This window comes from Nomascus leucogenys, chromosome 13, assembly GCF_006542625.1.
Source record: "Nomascus leucogenys isolate Asia chromosome 13, Asia_NLE_v1, whole genome shotgun sequence".
Classification (NCBI taxonomy): domain Eukaryota; kingdom Metazoa; phylum Chordata; class Mammalia; order Primates; family Hylobatidae; genus Nomascus; species Nomascus leucogenys.
Window position 1 is genome coordinate 48,752,115 of NC_044393.1, and position 23,815 is coordinate 48,775,929.

Consider the following 23,815-nt stretch of genomic DNA (forward strand, 5'->3'; position numbering starts at 1 on the left):
TCATAAGAATGTTTTGTTTTATAGTTCATGTAAGACCTATAAGGGTAAGAAATTTTACTTCCTATGACAATTGTACACACACATTTATGAAAATAATTTAGAACCACACAAGAGGAGGATGTTTTTCTTCATCAGGAAATCATACACTGCTTTGTCTAAAGCTCAAGTCTAATTGCTCTCATGTTTTTACTAAGCTGTTTTCTATTAAGGACTGGCAAATAATTAACATATACAAACTTTTTCAACATTTCCTATGCCAAGCTACAATTCTTCATGGGCCTCTCTCACATTTGTGAACATTTGTGAGCAGAGTCACAGACTACCTATTCCTATCTTTTCAAGGATATTTGCAGAGACAACAAGATACAGATAGTCTCCTTCTACGGCAAAAAATAGGTTTACTGTCCAGTATAATAAAGGTAATATATCCTCTGGGACAAAGGTCAGACAGACTGACTTATTTTTTAAAAACTGTGATCCCTAAGGTCAGGGTTCCTCTACTATAATGTAACCCACTTCTTATGCACCTATCACCTGGCACTGTTCAGGCTGCCCTTATGGACTGGGTAAATCACCACCAATGCTGATTCTCTGGCATAACTGCTGTATTAAAGTCACTTTTTGTCTCCAAACCAGGAATTTCATGTCTTTTCATAGCACTTATGAAATGGTGGTACGGTAAATTGTTAGCTTGTATGTAGGGGAAAGTCTCAGACACTGAATAAGTCCTGACAAACTGTTCTGCTTAATTTTTAATTAATTCCCAAATTTCTGGCAACTAAGGATACTACACTTCCAGCATCTTTATACCTGAACTACATGTCTTTTTAAAATTCTAGTATTTTTCCTTCCCAAACGGCAGGTAAAACAAGTTTGCCTAATAAACCAAAGAAATAACGTAGAACAGTGGTTCTGAAGCTATGATGGCAGTATCTGCATGACCTGGGGATTTGGTTAGAAACGGACATCTCAGGCCCCATCCAGCGTTTACTGAATCAGAAAGAAACCCTGGAGGTGAGGGGGTCCAGTAATCTGTGTTTTAACAATTCCTCCAAGTGATTCTGATGCATACTAAAGATTGAGAGCCACTAAGGAAGAAAAAGAAGAAAAAGGTCACCTCCTTTTTTCTTGATTAGTTATCATACCACAGTCATTAAGTTGCTAACTAGTTATTAAAAAGGAATACACTATTTTATGAAATAATTATATTTTCCCTTCCCTCCCCAAAATAGTAAGACAAGTAGCACTGTTTTGCATTTCTACAAATAGCACAGTAAAAGGCAGCTGGATTCTCGTATCTATTTCTGCATTTAATATACTGTAATACATTACACTTTGGTTGAAATATAAGAAGAAAATCCATTTTCACATAATTTAGTTAGAAAAGGGTGGATCATTCAATAACATTTAAGTATAATTATGGATAGTCTTATTCTACGTTGTAATTTGAGAAGCGGTAACTTCCTAAAGTTTGATTACAGTGTAGAATCTGAAACGACTTCTATGAAGTTTTCTTATTGTTGTACAGGCATACCTCAGAGATATTATGGGTTCTATTCAAAACCACTGCAGTAAAGAGAATATTGTAATAAAGCAATTCATATGAATTTTTTGGCTTCCCAGTGCATATAAAAATTATGTTCACACTCTACCAGTCTATATTAACTGTGCAATAGCATGATGTCTAAAAAATGTACATACCTTAATAAAAAATACTTTATTACCAAAAAATGTTAACAATCATCTGAGCCTTCAGCAAGTCATCATCTTCTGCTGGAGAAGGGTCCTGCCTCCATGGTGATGGCTGCCAACTGATCAGGGTAGTGTTGGTGAAAGTTGAGGTGGCTGTGGCAATTTCTTAAAATACAATAATGAAGTCTGCTGCATTGACTGACTCTACCTTTCAAGAAAGATTTTTCTGCAGCATGTGATGCTCTTTGAGTAACATTTTACCCACAGCAGCAGAACTTCTTTCAAAATTGGATCCAATCCTCTAAAACCCTGCCACTGCTTTATCAACTAAGTTTATGTAGGATTCTAAATCCTTTGTTGTCATTTTGACAATGTTCACAGCATCTTCACCAGGAAAAGACTCCATCTCAAGAAACCATTTTCTTTGTTCATCTATGAGAAGCAATTCCTCTTTCCTTAGTTTTATCATGATATTGCAGCAAATCATTCACATCTTCAGGCTGTACTTCTAATTCTAGTTCTCTTGTTATTTCCATCACATCTGCAGCTCCTTCCTCTACTGAAGTCCCAATCCCCTCAAAGTCATCCGTGAGGGTTAGAATCAACCCAGGCATTCTTTCAAATGCCTGTTAATGTTAATATTCTGGTCTCTTCCCATGAATCACAAATGTTTTTTCATGGCATCTAGAATGATTAATCCTTTTCAGAAGGTTTTCAATTTACTTTACTCAGATCTATTAAAGGAATCACTATCTAATAGCAGCTATAGCCTCACAAAATGTGTTTCTTACATAATAACACATGAAAGTTCAAATTACTTCCTGATCATAAGCTGCAGAACAAATACTGTGTTAGAAGGCATAAAAACAACATTATGCTGGGCACAGTGGCTCACATCTATAATCCCCTTGGGAGGCCAAGGCAGGAGAATAGCTTGAGGCCATGAGTTCAAGACCAACCTGGGCAACATAACAAGACCCCCATCTCTACAAAAAATAAGAATAAAAAACACTGGCCAGGCATTTGTAGTCCTAGCTACATGGGAGGCTATGGAGGGAGAATCACCTGAGCTCAGGAGTTAAAGGCTGCAGTAAACTATGACCATGCCACAGCACTCCATCCTGGTAACAGAGCAAGATCTTGTCTCTAAAAACAGCAACAACAACAACAACAACAACAACAACAACAACAACAACAATTTCCTTGCACATCTCCATCAGTGCTCTTAGATAATGTGGTGCATTGTGAAAGAGCAGAGATATATTGAAAAGAATCTTCATATACGTGCAGTAAGGTCTTAACACTGGGCTTAAGATATTAGGAAAACCATGCTCTAAAAAGATATGCTGGCCAGGCATGGTGGCTCACGCCTGTAATCCCAGCACTTTGGGAGGCCGAGGCAGGCGGATCACAAGGTCAGGAGATCGAGACCACCCTGGCTAACATGGTGAAACCCCATCTCTACTAAAAATACAAAAAATTAACCGGGCGTGGTGGCGGGCGCCTGCAGTCCCAGCTACTTGGGAGGCTGAGGCAGGAGAATGGCGTGAACCCGGGAGGCAGAACTCGCAGTGAGCCAAGACTGTGCCACTGCACTCCAGCCTGGGTGACAGAGCAAAACTCTACCTCAAAAAAAAAAAAAAAAAAGATATGCTGTCATCCATGCTTTTGTTCTTCCATTTACAGAGCACAGGCACAGTAGACTTAGTATTTTTTTTTTTTTTTTTTTTTTTTTGAGACAGAGTCTCCCCTTGTCACCCAGGCTGGAGTGTGGTGGCGTGATCTCAGCTCACTGCAGCCTCAGCCTCCTGGGTTCAAGAGATTATCCTGCCTCAGCCTCCTGAGTACCTGGGATTACAGCGCCTGTCACCACCCCTGAATAATTTTTATATTTTTAGTAGAGATGGGGTTTCACCACGTTGGCCAGGCTGGTCTCGAACTCCTGACCTCAGGTGATCTGCCCGCCTTGGCCTCCCAAAAGTGCTGGCATTACAGGCGTGAGCCACCACACCTGGCCAAGATTTAGTATAATTCTTAAGGGCTCTAGGATATTTAGAATGCTAAATGAGCACTGACTTCAACAGTCACCAGCTGCATTAGCCCCTAACAAGAGAGTAAGCCTGTCCTTTGTAGCTCTGAAGCCAGGCACCGACTTTTCCTCTCTAGCTATGAATGTCCTAGATGAGACTTTCTTCAAATAGAAGGCTGTTTTGCCTACATTGAAAATCTGTTGCTTAGTGTAGTCATCTTCATCAATGATCTTAGCTAGATCTTCCGGATAACCTGCTGCTGCTTCTACATCAGCACTTGCTGCTTTACCTTGCACTTTTATGGAGATGGCTTCTTTCCTTCAAGCTCCTGAACCAACTTTTCTTCTGCAGCTTCCTCACTTCTCTCAACCTTCACAGAACGGAAGAGGTAGGGCCTAGATATGGCTTAGGCTTTGGCTTAAGGGAATGTTGTGGCTAGTCTGATCTTCTATCCAGACCACTAAAACTTTCTCCATGTCAGCAATAAGCCTGTTTCACTTTCTTATCATTCGTGTGTTCATTGCAGTAGCACTTTTAATTTCCTTCAAGAACTTTTCCTTTACATTCACAATTTGGCTAAATGTTTGGTGCAAGAGGACTAGCATTCAGCCTATCTCATGTGCAACAGCACTAGCATTCAGCCTATCTTTGGGCATGCCTTCCTAAGCTTAATCACTTGTAGCTTTTGACTTAAACTGAGAGACTTGTGACTCTTCCTTTCCTTTGAACACTTAGAGGCCACTCTGTAGGGTTATTAATAAGCCTAATTTCAATATTCCTGTGTCTCAGGAAATAGGGAGGTTTGAGGAGAAGTAGAGATATGAGGGAACAGCCAGTCCAGTGGAGCAATGAGAACATATATACTTATTAACTAAGTTCATTGTCTTATGGGGGCAGAGTTTATGGCACTCTAAAACAATCAGAATAGTAACATCAAAGATCATTGATCTCAGATCACATTTGAAATATTGTGAGAACTACCAAAATGTGACACAGAGATATAAAGTGAGCACACATATTAGAAAAATGGTGTTGACAGACTTGCTGGATGCAGGGTGGCCACAAACCTTCAATTTGTTAAAAAAAAAAAAAAGGCAGTATCTACAAAGTACAATCAAGTGAAGAACAATAAAACAAGGTATGCCTATACATTAAATCCATCGGTCTATCTTGTACTTGGAATGAGTCTTTTAACCCACGTTTGATTTGGAAATTGGTTAAGTTTTGCAGGACCAAATGTTGACGTATTTCATTATTTTTATACACACACACATAAATATACACATACATATTTTTTAATTTCCTTTTCAAAATTACTCATAATCTCCTCAGAAAAGGATTTCAGTCTTGTGAAGATGCCGAGATCCCAGTAGCAGGAACAAGTTTTTAAATATTTTTATTTTAAAAATTTTATTTGGCTTGAAAGTTCAAATTTTATTGCTGACAACAAATACTGTTGGCTATTTTCCTTGAAGTGAATGGCTAACTCTGCCAATCCCAAGGTGTACTAACCATAGTTTGTCTATCAATTAAAAATGGTTTTCCAAGAAAAGAACTAGTTCAGTTCACAACTCAAACACTCATACAACTGCTTTCCCTCACGATAACCAACCATCATGCTTTGGTATACAGGAGTACTGTAAGTGTATTTCCCATTTGGTCACATGGAATATTAAAGAGATATATATTTATGGCTCAAGGTTTAGTGAAAATAATAATAATTTTTGCTTCTTTAGCTTTTTCTTTTATTACAGGTGCATAGTAGTGAAGAATCAATGACTGACTACTAGTATTTGGATCCCTGAATGACCACATGGGGTAGAGCACCTCAGGACTATTTAAACTTATATTTGTGACATGGGAGAAATAAACATCTACCTTCCTTAAGCCATGGTCAGGTTCGGTTTATGGGATCCAAGAGCCTGGCTTTTACGCTGACAAATGTTTTAAAAGCAGGTTAGACTTAAATATATAAACAAATATATAAACATGTAAACATAATACGTAAAATAAAATAAAAAGCCCCAAAACCTACTTGAAGAAAAAAATGTAAAACCATAAATAAAATGTAAAGGCAAACTACAGAATAGGAAAAAAATTCATAATTGATGAGTATCAAACTGTAGTTTTCTTTAATACATAATGAACACTTACAAGAAAAATACCAATATTCTAAAAAAACAGCAAAAGATACAAAAACAATTCATAGAGGGAAAATAAGCATATATAGTGTATTTCAGAGCTATATATACATATGTTTATTCATACAAGACAAGTACACGGGAAAAATTACATTGAAGAAATATTTTTTTAAAAATAAATTTTAAAAAATTAAAACTGAGAACAATGATCTCTGAGTGAAAAAAGTGTTTATACTGGAGTAATGTGATTTTACTTCTTGAATATTTCTGTAATTTCCAAATTTTTACACTAAATCAAAATTATGCGATTTATTTAGAAAAAAATGGTTATCTCTATGATTAAAGTTGAATAAAATCATCTTCTTTAATTTCCTTTGCATCTACCCATCTTCCCGTCTCATCACTCATATACATAAATCTCACTCCTAGTTGAAGCAAATTACTTTTAACTCTCAAAAGTTTCCTGATAACCCCTACCTCCAATCCTTCCCCACACTTTCTCCCAAGTTGGGCCCCTTATCAACATGGGCCCTAAAAATGACTACACCACATTTGGGCAGGAGAGCCTCTGGGGCTGATATTTCCCAACCAAGGCACCTCCAATTTTCAGACAGTGTGGTAACTCAGTTGACAGACACTGGGATGCTACATGGACAAATACAGCAGTAGGAGAGATGACCAAGACTTAGTAAAAGACTGAGGACTGATGTTTTCCAGTTTCATCCATGTCCCTACAAAGGGCACGAACTCATCATTTTTTATGGCTGCATAGTATTCCATGGTGTATATGTGCCACATTTTCTTAATCCAGTCTATCGTTGTTGGACATTTGGGTTGGTTCCAACTCTTTGCTATTGTGAATAGTGCCGCAATAAACATACGTGTGCATGTGTCTTTATAGCAGCATGATTTATAGTCCTTTGGGTATATACCCAGTAATGGGATGGCTGGGTCAAATGGTATTTCTAGTTCTAGATCCCTGAGGAATCGCCACACTGACTTCCACAATGGTTGAACTAGTTTACAGTCCCACCAACAGTGTAAAAGTGTTCCTATTTCTCCACATCCTCTCCAGCACCTGTTGTTTCCTGATTTTTTAATGATGGCCATTCTAACTGGTGTGAGATGGTATCTCACTGTGGTTTTGATTTGCATTTCTCTGATGGCCAGTGATGATGAGCATTTCTTCATGTGTTTTTTGGCTGCATAAATGTCTTCTTTTGAGAAGTGTCTGTTCATGTCCTTTGCCCACTTTTTGATGGGGTTGTTTGTTTTTTTCTTGTAACATTCTCAGTAAACTATCGCAAGGACAAAAAACCAAACACCACATGTTCTCACTCATAAGTGGGAATTGAACAATGAGAACTCATGGACACAGGAAGGGGAACATCACATTCCGGGGACTGTTGTGGGGTGGGGGGAGGGGGGAGGGACAGCATTAGGAGATATACCTAATGCTAAATGACGAGTTAATGGGTGCAGGAAATCAACATGGCACATGGATACATATGTAACAAACCTGCACATTGTGCACATGTACCCTAAAACCTAAAGTATAATAAAAAAAAAAAAAAAAAAAGACTGAGGACTGCACTTAGAGGGAACTCAAGCAGGTAAGCTCCAAGCAAGCTATGAGTTACAGCACCAGATATTTCATTTGTGATGCCAGGAATACCAGGAAGCCATCATCTCTGAGACTAGGGAGGCACAGAACATCACATCTATGGGATCAGACAATTCCTGCTACAATGAGTTTAAGCCACTCTTCCCTCCCTTCCCACCCACCTGCTGCCCCCCACACCAACTGGGGAGAACAGCAGGAGGGGAGCATGGCAAGTGACGAAGCATTTTTATCTCAACACTATATAAGTGGACTTTTTAAATTATCAGACAGGCCTAAGACTTAGGCATTTTGCAGTTTTCGGACATTCTATAGTTTTCCCCTGCTTATCAGAATGTAGGGGCTCAGCAGGAGGTAGGCTGTGTACAGGATAAATTAAAATAATTTTTTTTACTTGACATCTAAGCTATAGTCCAAATTAATTACTGTAATCCTACTAAAACATACGCAACAGGTTTCTAAGCATATTTTAAAAGTATATTTAGACAAGATATAAAAGACATGTATTTTTGTGCTGCCATCTTCATGAGATGGCTTCCATCTCAGATGTAAGATATCTGTCCATGATCCCACCTGTACGTGAACCCTGCAGTCAGCAGGAGGGAGAAAACAAGTACGGGAAGTGGAGGAGGTGCCCTTTCACTTTAAGGGCACAATCCAGAAGTGGTACCAGTACCCATCACTTCCATTCACATCCTCATAGGCAGAAGCTTGTCTTCTGGCCTCATTTTGCTTCAAGAAAGGCTAGGAAATACAGTCACTAACTGTGTGGCCATGTGCCCAGAAAACAGATGCTGAAGGACACTGGGTATTGGGGGATAACTGGCAGTCTCTGTCACACTCCATAAACCTACTCTTTCCTTTACCCTCGGTTCCATCTTTACGTTTTAAAAAACTTCTAATATGCAAATAAACATGCAAGATGAAAGTTTTTTAAAAAGAATTTGTTTTGGTTTTCCTTGTGAAAACTAAGGTGAATGCCATGGAAAGAAAATAAGTAAGGCAAGCTGCTAAAAAATGCAGCTGAGATAATTCTTAAGTAGGGAGGAAAAAGGATGTTACAATCTGGAAGGATTCTTCATTCAAGTTGCTTTGCAAGTATCTTTAAATTCTCACTTGAAAGAAACAGAAACTGGAAATAAGGAGTCCATTTTGGTTATGTGAAAAAGACAACTCTGAACAATACTTCAAGGAAAAAAAAGTCATGACTACAAAATATTGCTGAATAGAAGCATATGTTTTTGATTAAAATAAATACTCAGGGTATGCTGGCAATTTTTATTTTGTTTTTAGAAGTTCCCTTAAGACAGGTTGGTTTGACAGACAAAATCTGATCCCATGAGACAAAGAAAACTTCCCTCTGCATGTTAACATATTCAAAACTTAACTACCTTCAGCTCCCAAATTGCATATTCCTTACAGAACTCTTTTTCTAAAATGTTTAAATCTGTAACAACTTTTTAATGCAAACTTCTTAGCATGGAATTCCAAGCATTTCTAGAACTGGACCCAAAGGCCTTTCAGCCTCACCTCTTTTTACGAACCTCCAACTATTCACTAGCCATAGAAATCTTTCAAAATGAACTATTTCATCGACATAGCCAGGACAACGTTAAGAAATCTAGTCAAAGTTAAGTAACACGTAGGTCCTAATTCCAAAAAGCTCAGATTACAAGAAAATGACAGTAAAAGATTACAGAAAGGCTGATACAAATAAAATGTGTACAAGTTCATATAATCCTAAAAGTACAAGTACTATTATACTTTTCAATGGACCACTATTCTTTCAAATATCATTTTTAAAGACATTTGTCCAGGAAGGACACACGAACAGGATTATATACAGAGATGTGGTGTACAAAACAAACTATTTCATTTGAAGAAAAGCTGAGGGAGGAAGGAATGTTTAGAAGGAAAAAAGACTAGGGGAAATAAGATGTCTGATAAACAACTGAAAAGCCCTCCTATGAAAGAGAAGTCATACTGTGTAACTAAAAGACTGAAATTTAAAATCAAAAACAGAAGTTATACAGAAGCAAATTTGGTTCCGGAAAAGATATAATCTAATAATCTGATGCCAGAATCTATCAAAGTGCATCATCTGTCAATAGGATTGCTTCCCCCTGCACCCTAGTTTTCTATAATACTATGGGAAGCATACAGTTTCGCTAGATGCCATTTTACACCAAGATGTAAATTAAAATAAACATCAATAATAAAAGATGACGTTGACTTCACACATTCTGGCCATAGCCAGTTTCTGCAAGGGTCAAAGTCCAGTGGAGATCAATAAAAGACAAGCTTTCAATATTTTTCTTTCTCAGCTGTCTTTGCCAGACAAGAGTGAGTCTAACAATGATAAATGATGGTGTAGCTTTCACTAAATCCCTGCACTATTTCACGCGCATTGACACACAGAGACCTAAAGTTTACAAAGAAGAACATAGAAAAAAAATCTTGAGGAAATGCCCAATAAATTAATAGATTTTTTACAAGGATTTTTTAATGAGGATAAATATATCAAGTTTATCATTGCCTATAAATTGGCAAGTAAATACTCATCAGAAAAGGCTTATGTAGGTAAAGAGGCATCACACCATAATTTTAATCTGATGAGCTGTAAGAGAAGGAACTATTTGGTCCTAATTTAACAATATACTTTAGTTTCTAGTTCAATCAGTTGCTCTAGGACTAAGAGAACCAGAAGTAATAAACCTCAACTGTCAACTGAATTTTCTTTTCCAAACTGTCTTTACTAAAGCCATAATATATTTACTGTAAAATGCATTGATTTTAGTGATGTCAAATGTGAAAAATGTCTATCTTAGAATTAATGAAATACGCTATGTCCCTTTGATCCATCATCACTAATGGAGCTAACTGCCAGGTTAGAGCTTCTAATATGGCTTGGGTCTGTGTCCCCACCCAAATCTCATGACAAATTGTAATCCCTAAAGTTGGAAGTGGAGCTGGTGGAAGGTGACTGCATCATGGGGGTAGACTTCCCCTTTGGTGCTGTTCTAATGATAGTGAGTGAGTTATCTGAGATCTGGTTGCTTACAAGTATATATCGCCTCCCCGCCTCTCTCTTCCTCCTACTCCAGTCGTGCAAGACATACCTGCTTCCCCTTCATGTTCTACCATAACTGAAGTTCCCTGATGCCTCCCAGCCATGCTTCTTATGCTGCCTGCAGAACTGTGAGCCAATTAAAACTCTTTTCTTTATAAACTACCCAGTATCAGGTATTTCTTGATAGCAGTTTAAGAATGGACTAATAAGGCCTCCATTAGGGATTTTGTACACTTAAGTTTTCAGAGTTAATAGAGGTTAATAAACATGAAAAGATGCTCAACAATATTAGTCATCAGGGAAATGGAAATCAAAACCACAATAAAGGTACTACTTCACACCCACTAGGATGGCCATAATAAAAAGGTAGACAATCCAAGTATTGCTGAAATGTAGAAGAATTATGTAATCTTCATACACTGCTTGATAGGAATGTAAATGGTACAACCACTTTGGAAAACACTCTGGCATTTATTCAAAAGGTTAAACACTCAATCCTGCATACATACACAATAAAAATCAAATATACTCACAGGCAAAAAGCTGTACATGAATGTTTATAGCAGCATCATAATAGCAAAATGGTGGAAACAAGACAAATGTCCATCAATGGATGAAGAGGTAAACAATGTAGCCTGTCTGTACAATGGAATTACTCAGCTATGAAAAAGAAGAAAGTACTGACACATGTGACAATGTAGAGGAACCTTATGAACATTATTATGCTCAGTGAAAGAAGCCAAAGATCATAATATATGATTCCATTTATATGAAATGTCCAGAAATGTCAAATCTATAGAGACAGAACGTAGACCAGTAGTTGAGTAAGGGTGTGGGTTTTGTGGGAAATGAGAAGTGACTGGTAAAGTTCATGAAATTTTTGGTGGTAATATAAATATTCCAAAATTGATTATGGTAATGGCTGCACAACATTATGCCTAAACTTAAAAATTACGGAAATATATATTATACTTTAAATGACTTTTGGTGAATTATATCTCAATAAAACTGTCTTTAAAGGTTAATAAAATTTGGTAATCAATAATCAACAAGATAATTTGGGAATGATATTTAAAAACCTGATTATAGACATTTCAATGACTTCCCTTCCATGAAGTCATCCTGAAATACTAACACCTGGTTACTTGCTAAGAGCAAACTGTTCCTAAATGGAACCTTCATTCCACCTCCTCTTCTATTGTATGGCATTTCTGAATACACAATTTGCTGAAAGACTACTGATTTTATATAAAATAGAAGTCCAAAGATTTTACCTAATAGATAGGGGTGGTGTTTGATATGAGAAAACGATACATGTCTATTACTTTAAAATGATACTAGAAATACAAAAGGATTCCCTCAGGAGGAAATTTTAGCCTGTAAGTCTCCAACTTGCAAACGTTAAAAGGTTTTAGGCCTTTTAACAGTCACGACAGAACTTTATTAAAGAGAGCAGGGGCAAGTGGATGGAAAACCACCGCAAAAGCCATGTGTAGATTACGGAATCTCACTACAATTGTCATCTGTCAAGACACGGTTCTCACTCCCTATTTTAAATCTAAGAACATTTTAAAGGGGAAAATCATAGTTTATGATAAAATCAAAAGAATCAGGAACATAAGTACAGAAAGAAGAGTAATTAGAATATTATTAGTTATATTTAAGGGACAGAACAAGCAACATTAAAGAAACAAAATGAAGCATAAGTTTCTGGCAACAGAGGCAATATATAGGTCCTGTAACATAAAAAGATAGTCAATCTAACATCATCAAAAAGGAAAAACCTGTAATAAAATATTTTTAGTCAAATCAGTACGGTACATTTTTAGAAAGGTAGGATAGTGGTTGTCAGGAGCTGGGAATGAAGCAGCAATGGGGATTTATTATTTAATTGGTAAAGGGTTTTAATTTGGGATGATGTAGAAGTCCCAGAGATGGACACTGGTGATGATGAACAACAATGTGACTGTACTTAATGCCACTGAATTGTACACTTAAAAATAATTGGCCAGACGCGGTGGCTCATGCCTGTAATCCCAGCACTTTGGGAGGCCAAGGCAGGCAGATCACAAGGTCAGATCGAGACAATCCTGGCTAACACGGTGAAACCCTGTCTCTACTAAAAATACAAAAATTAGCCGGGCGTGGTGGCGGGTGCCTACAGTCCCAGCTACTCGGGAGGCTGAGGCAGGAGAATGGCGTGAACCCAGGAGGCGGAGCTTGCAGTGAGCCGAGATCGTGCCACTGCACTCCAGCCTAGGTGACAGAGTGAGACTCTGTCTCAAAAAAATAAAATAAAATAAAATAAAATAAAATAATTAAAATGGTGAATATTATGTATATTTTGTCAGAATTTTTAAGTGAATCAGATGTTCTAGTTATGGCCTTTGTATGCATGCGGGGGGCTTGTTTCTAATACATTTCACAGTAATCTTTTAAAAACCAAGTAAATTAGTAAAAAGAGCATTAAGTACATGACTAGAGATTTCTAGAGCACCTGTCAAAAGCCATTTCTTGTATATTCTCTAGTCTGAGGCAGCACCTAGGGCTTCAAGTTGCAAGTTGAAGTTCTCATGGAGTCAGCTAAGGGCAATGATTCTCAAAAAGGATAGCGCTACCCCAGGAACAGTTTAATGGGAATTTGTGGGAACATTTTTGGTCATTGGTGTGGTTTGGTATACTACTGTGATATACAGAAGAATCCCATCAATAGAGTACTTTCCATGTCCTGCACAATTTTCTAATGACTTATATTCTGTTGGTGGAAAATCATAACTTTACAATATCTGAATCTACAACCTAACTCAATTTTCCACATAAACACAAAGACTTTTTTGCATGATTTTGATATGTGTTGACTTTTTCCAGCAATGCAACTACTTCATAAAAGAAAGAAGACTGTAATCCTTGTCATTTGGAAATTTCAGTAAAGTTGAACACCATTTCTGCATGTCATATTCTCAATGGCACATCTATTGCAGTTTGCACGTATAGTAAACTATAAATGATTCTATATAAGGAAACAAGTTTCCAACTTTTACAAAGACACAGTTGTGGCTGAGCATTTACATACTGAAAAACATGGGATAAATTACTTTTATTTCCCTAATATATTGCAGTTGGGCATATTATAGTGGTTTTTAGTAAATATATAAAAATAACTTACTATTATCTACAAATTTTGTTTTGGAATATTATAGGGGGCATTAAAATTATATTACAAGAGTGAGCATCGGGTCTGGCAGGATGGGAGCTACTACTCCAGGTGAAGTAAAATACGAAAATCTTTTCCTTTGCCAGACATCTGACTCCATCTTCACTTCTGTGACACTGACCACCATCTTAAGCACAAAAAGTGAATCTAACTGCATACGCCTCCTGCTATACACTACAGACGCTACAAATGTCTACATTCCACATAATGCTGAGCATTGCAAGGAAAAACTTTCTTGTCTTTCTTCCATGCATCCATGTGCAGTGTTCGAGTCTGGATGTCCATTAGTCAGAGATGTAGAAAAAGGTCATTCTTAGCTGTGAGGCTGAAGGGGTAACTCCAAGTTTCTTTCCAACTCTAAGAAGTCTATGAAACCACCAATGGTTCTCAGGTGACCTTAGCTTCTAAAACACTACCAGGAAACGGCAATCCATTAACCCACTCACTCTCACTGGCTATTATTTATAATGATGACAGTCACCTCATCAGCTCTCACAGGCTGTTTGACATGTCAGGTAATATACTCTAATCATGACAAATAAGCCTCAAATGACAAAAGTGCTTTATACATCTTGTCAACTTATAAATCTAAAGACTAAAAAGGGAAGAGCACCTGGAACCTGCTTGGGAAGCTGCAGCAAATCGTTTTTAAGAACCACAGGTACACACATGTATTATATGTAGAAGATTCATTTGTAACATTTCATCCCCAATCTATGACAGCAGTATTAGTGAGAGGTGGGAGATATCAAACTGAAAATAACTTTATAAATATAGATATTATTGCCAAAGCACCCATGTCATTTTAAGGGACTAAAAGTAAATTATCACACGTAGAGTTAAATAAATAACATTAGAATATAAATTGAATGAGTAATCCTAAAATCAACTTAGAACATTAATATCAGTATGTAAATGGAACTAAGAGGCTCTCCACTTCCTCCAACTGTCTTCTAAACACATTTATATTCAAGCAAAGGAAAACTGTTTATGTCTACTTTAAGATTATTTGTAAGAACAATGTATCAATCTATTTTGCTAAAATGAGAACAATCTAAAGAAATAGTAACCCCCTCTGTTTTTTTAAACAATTTCGAAATTCTGTTTTCTCCAACGATCAAATTATTATCCAACTCTACTTTCTGGAGGATTGCATGTCTATGAGCACTCGTATCACAATTACATGTTTCTACCTATGTTTCCAATACAAGGATGAAAGATTGCCCAGTGCAAAGAATGGAATATTTTTGTCCTTACATGCTCACTGCTTAGCATAATGCCCAGTGAATGGTAGTAAGCAAACTGTAATTTGTTGTTAATGCATAAAAATAATAATCTTTATAGCTCTTACTATGTGATAAACACTATGCTAAGGATTCTGTATTTATTTTTCCAGCAATCTAAACAAGCACTGTGCCATTACCATGCTAGATTATAAATGGTAAAACTGAGGTTTAATAAACAAAGATTAAGCAAATTGCCCAAAATCCCTATTTCTAAGCTGAGATCTAGGAGTCCAAGGTTGTATACTAATTTACCCTCTCTGTATTTAGTTCTCAGCGAAGTAAAAGTAACAAAGATCAAATGAGATAATATTATCCAAATGGTACAGTAACTGCTATGACAATATTTTACATATTTACCTTGATTTTTTATCTATGATTTATTTCCAAATTAGAAATTTTGAGAGATGATATTCTCAAATAGCATTTGTTCTTTTGGTAATCTAGTTTTTAAAAACTATTATACTGAAAACTACTTCTAGTTGCAGAATATGTTAACTAAAAGAACTAGAAATAAAGTGCTTGAATGAAAAAATAAAAATAAATGCATAGTATGTTCAATTTCACAACAGAAAGAGAAAATGTTCTGCCAAAACTCTGAAGGTAAACTGAAAATAAAGACTGTCTTTAAAAATAATTTATCAAATATCTCATGTTTTTTAAATATCTGAAATACCACATAAAGTATCTGTATTTTACATAAACATACAAAGTGGAGTTTTATTTTTACACCAGAACAGTGTATTAAACTGCAGGGTCACCCTTCCATTAGCAGATTCATGATGGAATGTTAACAGCCCTTTAAATGCCAAAGAAAGAACAAAACTGAATCTAATGCAACAGATCTCTAGCTGTGGAGTGAGATCTGTGAAAAGACAAAGTCACTGAGCAAGAAAGGACTTGAAAGGTCACCTAATATCTCTTTTAGCCTTTGGGAGCACTGTACAACACTACTGAGAGATGAAAATTGATGTTATTTTTAGAGATTTAAGAGGGGAGAGAAATCACAACTTCTACCAAAAAGTCCCTCCATAGATGAACAATATTCAGAATCATAAAACTCCTATTAATACTCAATATACATCCCTTAATAATGCAGCCTAAATCAATTCCCTTCAGTTGGGTCTTGGTGGAACATGCAAAAGAGCTGGCTACTACAATACATCCTCACATATAAAGTCTGAGCTTTCTCTTTTTTGGAGACAAATAATGCCATCTTTACCTTTTTCTCATAGGCGTATTTTCTAACTTTTCATATATCCTTTTTTCCAATGCCTCTCCAGTGCTATTAAAAAGGTCGAGTAAAGAAGTAAGTGGTATATTAATGTTCTGAAATGTCAATCAGCTATTATTAAATCATCATTTTTGCTTCTCCAATTACTGGTATCTTTGTAAACTCATCAAAGAAAAATTGAGAAATCACGGAGGATGTTAGAGAAGAGCAGAGATGGACAAATGCCCCAAATTAAAAGAGGCAGTGATAAAATGAGGTAAAGTCTAGAGTCAACTTCTGCCAATTCTGAAGACAACTCATTAAAAGGTAAAATGTGAGTACTCAAAAAGAAAGTGAGGAGGCCGAGGCAGGCGGATCACGGGGTCAGGAGATCAAGACCATCCTGGCTAACACGGTGAAACCCCATCTCTGCTAAAAATACAAAAAAATTAGCCAGGTGTGGTGGTGGGCGCCTGTAGTCCCAGCTACTAGGGAGGCTATGGCAGGAGAATGGCATAACCTGGGAGGCGGAGCTTGCAGTGAGCCCAGATTGCACCACTGTACTCCAGCCTGGGCGACAAAGCAAGACGCCGTCTCAAAAAAAAAAAAAAAAAAAAAAAAAAAGCAAGCAAGAAAAAAAGAAAGCAGCCAGGCGCAGTGGCTTACACCTGTAATCCCAGCACTTTGGGAGGCTGAGGTGGGCAGATCATGAAGTCAAGAGATGAGACCATCCTGGCCAACATGGTGAAACTCCATCTCTACTAAAAATACAAAAATTAGCTGGATGTGGTGGCGCGCACCTGTAGTCCCAGCTACTTGGGAGGCTGAGGCAGAAGAATTGCTTGAACCCAGGAGGTGGAGGTTGCAGTGAGCCAAGATCGCGCCACTGCACTCCAGCCTGGTGACAGAGAGAGACTCAGTCTCCACAAAAAAAAAAAAAAAAAGAGAGAGAGAGAGAAAGCACCAGTTTGACAAAGTAGCATAGATTCACTAAAAAAGGTCAGTTCTGTTTTGATAAGACTATTAGACACAAGAAAAAAGGCATGGACCATATCTGAGGCCTAGAGTAGTGTAATCTCAGTGATGCTTTTACAATATGCCGCATGATATTCTTATGTTCAATACAAGAATACAAGGCTGGCCTCTAGGTAGGTTTGCACCTGGTGGGGCAACTCTAAAGAACACTGATCAATGAATTAGTATCAACATGTGGATTATATACAACAGAATTCATACTCTGACTATGAGGTAGGCAAAAAGACAAAAGGAAAACTACTGTCTCTAAATATCTCAAAATTCAACAATAATGGGCTAAAACTATCTTCACATACGTTTAAATTAATGTAAAATACAGAACTTGGACTCAAAATGCTCAGTTTCTCAAATATGTGTTACTGGTTTGAGCTAAGTAGTTATGTAAGTGAATTTCAGTTGAATATAATTAACGTGCCAACAGTGAAGAGTTCGCTAAACACACAATGGAGTGATGGAGAATCTACTACAAACAGACCATCTTATTAAGAGGACATGTAGAGATCAAGCAAGGTGTAAGAACTCACTACTGTTCAGAACACACCTGCATTTGGTAAACAGGTATGAGCCTACCCACAGAAGGGCTAGTACTATGGATGCTGAGGTGCAGGATAAAGATGATTACAAAATTAAAATTGTGTAGCTTAAATAAAATACTGAGGGGTTCTGGGGGATAGGGACTATTCTGTATTTCAAACATGTAAAACCTTCAGATGCTATATAAAAGAGAACTGACACATATACTGCCAGAGGAAATCAACACAAGTCCCAGACAGACCGATAGACAACCCAGGGTTGTCAGCCTCCCTTGGGTGTCTCAGCAAGTCCTCTAAGTCTTCCTTGAATCTATCGTCAGTACTTAGCCACATTCCCTAAAACAAATCCAGTTTTACAAATTATTTTTTAAAGCAAACACTTTAAAGATTTTGTGGGAAGACAAGAATAAGATTAACATCAAACAATACAGAGCAGAAACCTATCAATATTACCCACACACTTCCATTCTTCCTTGCTGTTTCTCTTCACTGAAGGCCACCTCAACTCTCTTAAATCTCTTCCCACAGGATGTCTCAAAACCCATCCATCGTGCTCAGCCACACCAAATCCTAGTGTGTGGCTGATTAAGGACCGTTTTATTACTTATCCCAGGTATGTATCTTAACCATCTATTCCCCAACCTCAAGGAGCTGTTCAAAGTATGCCTTCAACCCAAGGAGGGTTTCTTTGTAGGTGGAGAGATTTTCCATTGGTACTGAAATGGTAAGCTCCAAGAACAACTTTCTCTTCAGAAACACAAAGCTGAGAAGAATTCAGCTGATTTTGCTTGTGCAGCAACAAAGCCAAATCCTAAAGATGTAGGATAGTTCTTTTCCTGTTGCTTGTATTAACCTTGCCATACAGCTGTGTACCTTCAGTTTGAGAAGCAGATTTCCAGAAGAGTATCTGTTTCCTCATCTATAAAATGAGTAAAATAATACAAACTTCTTCAGTGAGGTGCTGTAGAATTTCATAAAATGCCTTAAAGACCAGGCTAACTACCTGGCACAGGAGCAGACTATCTTAGTCTGGGTTGCTATAACAGAGTATCACAGATTGGGTGGCGTAAACAACAAGCATTTATTTCTTATAGTTCTGGAAGCTAGAAGTCTCAGATCAAATTGCCAACATGGTCAGGTTCTCAGTGAGGGCCTTCTTCCTGGTTTACAGCCAGTCACTTACTTGCTGAATCCTCACATGGTAAAGAGAACTCAAGGTCCCTTCATGCCCATCATGAGGACTCCATTCCATGACCTCATTCCAACCCAATTACCTCCCAAATGCCCCACCTCCAAATGCCATCACATTGTGGGTTAGGGCTTCAACACAAAATTTTGGATGGACACATTCAGTCCACAGCACAGACACTCAATAACTATTAAATAACTTGGTATTTATAGATCCTTTAGGACACAGGGTAGCAAATGGTAAGCACTGTATAAGTATCTGCCAGTAAATAAAAACTTGAGCATCTTTCCAGTGACTTTCAATCATACTGTGTAATTCCATGATCCAGTAGTTTCAGGGGTAATTTCAGCTTTTTGAAGAGGAGGATAAACCAAGGGATGCTAAAAAAAATCGCTTTGGACTCAACTTCCTATCAGTCTATGATTCAGAGTATTTTGAGTTGTGGAGCTCCCACTTTAGAAACAAGCACAGCATTAATGATAACATTATAGGCTAACACACATTTAAATTTAATAAAAACTAAGAGAGTTTATATTGCACAGCCATAATGCATAATGCACTGCTAAAAATATATGACATTTAAAGAAATTCTTTGTTGTTGACACAAACATAATTGAGTGGAAAATTTCACTAGCACGCCCAGTGGTAAAATAGTTGACATTTTTAAACTCATTCTTTGTGTCAACAACTTCTAACAGATTTCTCTGTAATCACCAGAGCTGTACTCAATTAACTCCTAAAATGCTTATCAAAACAACATACTGTTGCTGATTTAAGATTCTAATTTCCTTCTTAACACAAATTAATCTCCAAGTAAATAAGTATGTGCCTTCAATATGTAGCAACAATTTCTCAGATGCTCAAGTACCTGACCAGTAAAACAACACCTAAAAGGGTTGTGAGAAACAAATACGGTAATAATGCAACAGTACTTTATGAACTACAAGGTACTATATAATAAGCTTCTCACAAACCGTATCCTTGGAACACTAATATCATGAGGAATCTCAACATGTGTTCTTTGAATACCAGACTATGTAGTTTAGTAGGTGTATACTCTACTTTCTTTTTGAGGATTCACAATTCACTTAGTATATCAAAGATTAAAAAGCGTACTATATTTTAAAAGTTTGTTAACTTACTTTCATTCGGCACTTCTTAGATGTGATTAACTAGGGAGCCACTTGGTTTGTGGAAATTTGGTGTTCTGGAGAAGACTGCAAGATACCGTACTACACAATGCCAACTATTACATTAATTACCAGAACATTTTTTTTTTCTAAAAATTAGAACTAGTACCAAATAATGGAATTAAATGGAAAGAATATAAAAAATATACTTTTTGCCTTCCTTAGGAAATACTCAAATTGTTTTACCAAAATATTCTCCTTAATAAAACAGATTTCATAATGGTCTGAAGAACATAATGGGCTACATAACAATTCAAAGTAATATTCTTCTAAAAAGTTACAACTGACAAAATCACAACAGATAATACATTGGCAAATAGCTTAAAATGAAGAATTTGATTTGCAAATGGATATCACAAATATTCATTTTTAAAATGTAATGAAAATCTTTGCAGACCAAAACCAAAAGGGGCTGACAGGTGCTTGGTCAATTCCCAAACTTTGACCTATACTGAATTTCTCCTCGATGCTTATTTAATTCCACACCAGAAATACCAGAATACATCCTAGATATATGGAAGCCACCTGCCTAAAATACAAAATTGAGCCTAACAGATCTTCTCTTATAGAATAATGAATTTTTTAAACACAAATGAGTTATTAAAAGATCACCTGGCTGATTACTTCCATTTTTCTTAGTAACCAAAATGAGGTCCAGAAAATTTACAGAGAAGCTGGGCTCCATGGGATGTTTTGTTTTGTTTTTTTTAATCTACACTCTCCTGACTGCTGCATTAAAAAAAAAAAAAAAAAAAAAAAAAAAACTCTAAAATAACCTAACTTAGAAGACAGGCTACCTAGAGTATGCAAGTCACTTGTAGAGTGTTGATGTGATAATTTACAGAAGAAGCAGGCATCTTCCCAGAGAGGCTTTAAGGAAATTGATCTGCAATAGAGTTGCCTCTGAGCACAGATCTTTGAAGCCAAGTAACAGGAGGGATTCCTTTATTTACTGATAGTTAATAAGTGATACAACCAACTTAGAGAGGTCAACGTTACTGCCACATAACGAGTATCTAGCATGTGCCCAATACACTTAACATATAGCTCTAATCCTCACACAATCCCTATGAGATGTGTCTTCTGTCAATTTCACAGATAAGGAGATTGAGTTCCCCAGAAATCTAGAAATGTGCCACAAATCACACCACCAGCGAGGAAGCTGAGTTTCAAACTAAATTCAGCCTACTTGAACACTAGACTCTTAATACAAAAAAGTGAAATCAAGAATATCTACCTGGAGAGAACCACCACTAAAGATTCTCTACCATCCAAACAGGAAACAACAAATATTTTTAAATGCTAGTATTGTGGTGAATGTCCTCATCACAAAGAAATAATAAATGTTTAAAGTCATGGATATGCTAATTACCCTGATTTGATCGTGTACACAATGTATACATGTATTGAAACATCATGTTGTACCCCATAATTACATTCAATTATTATGTGTCAATCATACTTTTTTTTTTAAAAAAAGACAGTAAATTGAAATATCTAGCGTCTGCTATGGGCCAACAAGAGTATTGACTGAACTTTAGATGTGCTCACCTAGAAATTAGGTTTTTCTAGACACCTCTCAAGATGAGGGTAGAGGGTATCAATGTACATAGCTTGGATTAAAAACAAAGTACAAGCCTCAGAACTATGTTTCTGAGTATGGTGTCACTTAGCCCAGCCCATCTGGACTGGGACTGAAATAGGGCACAGGGGCACTGCTAATAAACAAGTAAGCCCCCCAAAAAATTGTTTCACAAAAGTCTCTGTGGGATTGCGAAAGCACAAGCCACCAGAACTTGAGCCAGCAGCACAAGATATATTTATTTATTATGTGGCTCAGGATGGCACCCTCAGCTTGACATGGAGAACATCACAAGGAACTCTCCAAGGCCACAAGATAGACACAGCAAATTCAAGCCTGGGCATCAGCAGTATCAGCATGTCTGTGGTGGGCGGTGGGCCGTGACAGAAGCTATGCCACCTCTAACCTCAACAGCTTTAGAAGACATCGCCACTGTGAGCCATAGTGAGAAAAGAGGAAAATGATAAGAGTTCCTGTGGAATCCAGGAGCCATAGGTCAAAGATTGTAGCTGAAAGGTCCTCCCTATAAATCCCAGGATGAACTGGGAGCAATTTGAAAGGGACAGATTGCCTGAGGCTGGCATGAATAGCGTGGTGCAAACTGAGAAAATAGTATTTTGCCATGTATACTGTGACTATTTATTTAAAGATCACCGTATTAGTTTGTTCTCATGCTGTTAAAGACATACCTGAGACTGGGTAATTTATAAAGGAAAGAGGCTTAATTGATTCACAGTTCAGCATGCCGGGGAGGCCTCAGGAAACTTAATCATGGCAGAAAGAGAGGCAAACACATCCTTCACACAGCAGCAGGAAGAGAAGCAAGTGAGTAAAAGGGGTAAAGCCCCCTTAAAAAACCACCAGATTTCATGTGAAATCACGATCATAAGAACAGCATGAGGGTAACAACCCCTATGATTAAATTACCTCCCACCAGGTCCCTCCCACGTGAAGATTATGGGAACTACAATTCGAGATGAGATTTGGGTAGGGACTCAGCCAAACCTTATCAGTCACCCTTTAGAAAACAAGAATTTCATAAGTATGTGGAAACACTGCTAAATATTAGAATACTGATTAAGCAAACAAACACCTCATTAAGAGTTATGGAATTAGCCAGCAAATCATTTTGTAGATATCAAGAAAATGATTCTAAACTTTATATGAGAAAAAATCCAGAGTAGCCAACACGATACTGAAGGAGAAGAACAAAGTTGGAGTACTGACACTACTTGTTCTACGGGCTTACTTTAAGCCTATCATAATCAACACAGTGTAGCATCGGTGAAAGAAAAGACAGATTAATCAATGGATGAAAACAAAGAACCCAGAAACAGATCCACACAGATAAAAGTCAACTGATCTTTGACAAAGAAGCAAAGGCAATACAACAGAGAAAAGGCAGTCTTTTCAACCAATGGTGATGGAACTGGATATTCACATGCAAAAAAAATTAACCTAGGCACAGACCTTATATTCTTCACAAAAATTAAATCAAATGGATCACAGATCTAAATGTAAAATGCAAAACTATAAAACTCCAAGAAGATAAGAAGAGAAACTCTCAATCACCTTGGGTTTAGGGATGACTTAGATACAACACCAAAGGCACGCTACCCATGAAAGAATGAACTAATAAGCTCGACTTCATTAAAATAAAAAACTTATACTCTGTGAAAAACACTGTCAATAGAATGAACAGACAAGACTGGGATAAAACATGCAAAAGACATGGTGATACAGGACTATTATCCAAAATATACAAAGGTTATATTTCTCAATTCAAAAAATAATGTATATTGTAAAAAATATAAAATACACAAAGAACTCTTAAAACTCAACAATAAGAAAATAAATTAGTTTAAAAATGGGCTAAAAACTTTGACACCTCACCAAAGAAGATATGCAGATGGAAAATAAGTGTATAAAAAGATTCTTCAGGGCCGGGTGCGGTGGCTCATGCCTGTAATCCCAGCACTTTGGGAGGCCAAAGTGGGTGAATCACTTGAGGTCAGGAGTTCG

The 23,815-nt window shown here is 37.1% G+C and overlaps 1 protein-coding gene across 2 annotated transcripts in view; it reads right to left on the reverse strand.

The window, feature by feature from the left end:
- Positions 1–23,815, reverse strand: part of GNAI1 (G protein subunit alpha i1) — an 86,076-nt gene that overhangs the window by 38,945 nt on the left and 23,316 nt on the right. The gene's annotated exons all lie outside the window — the stretch shown is intronic.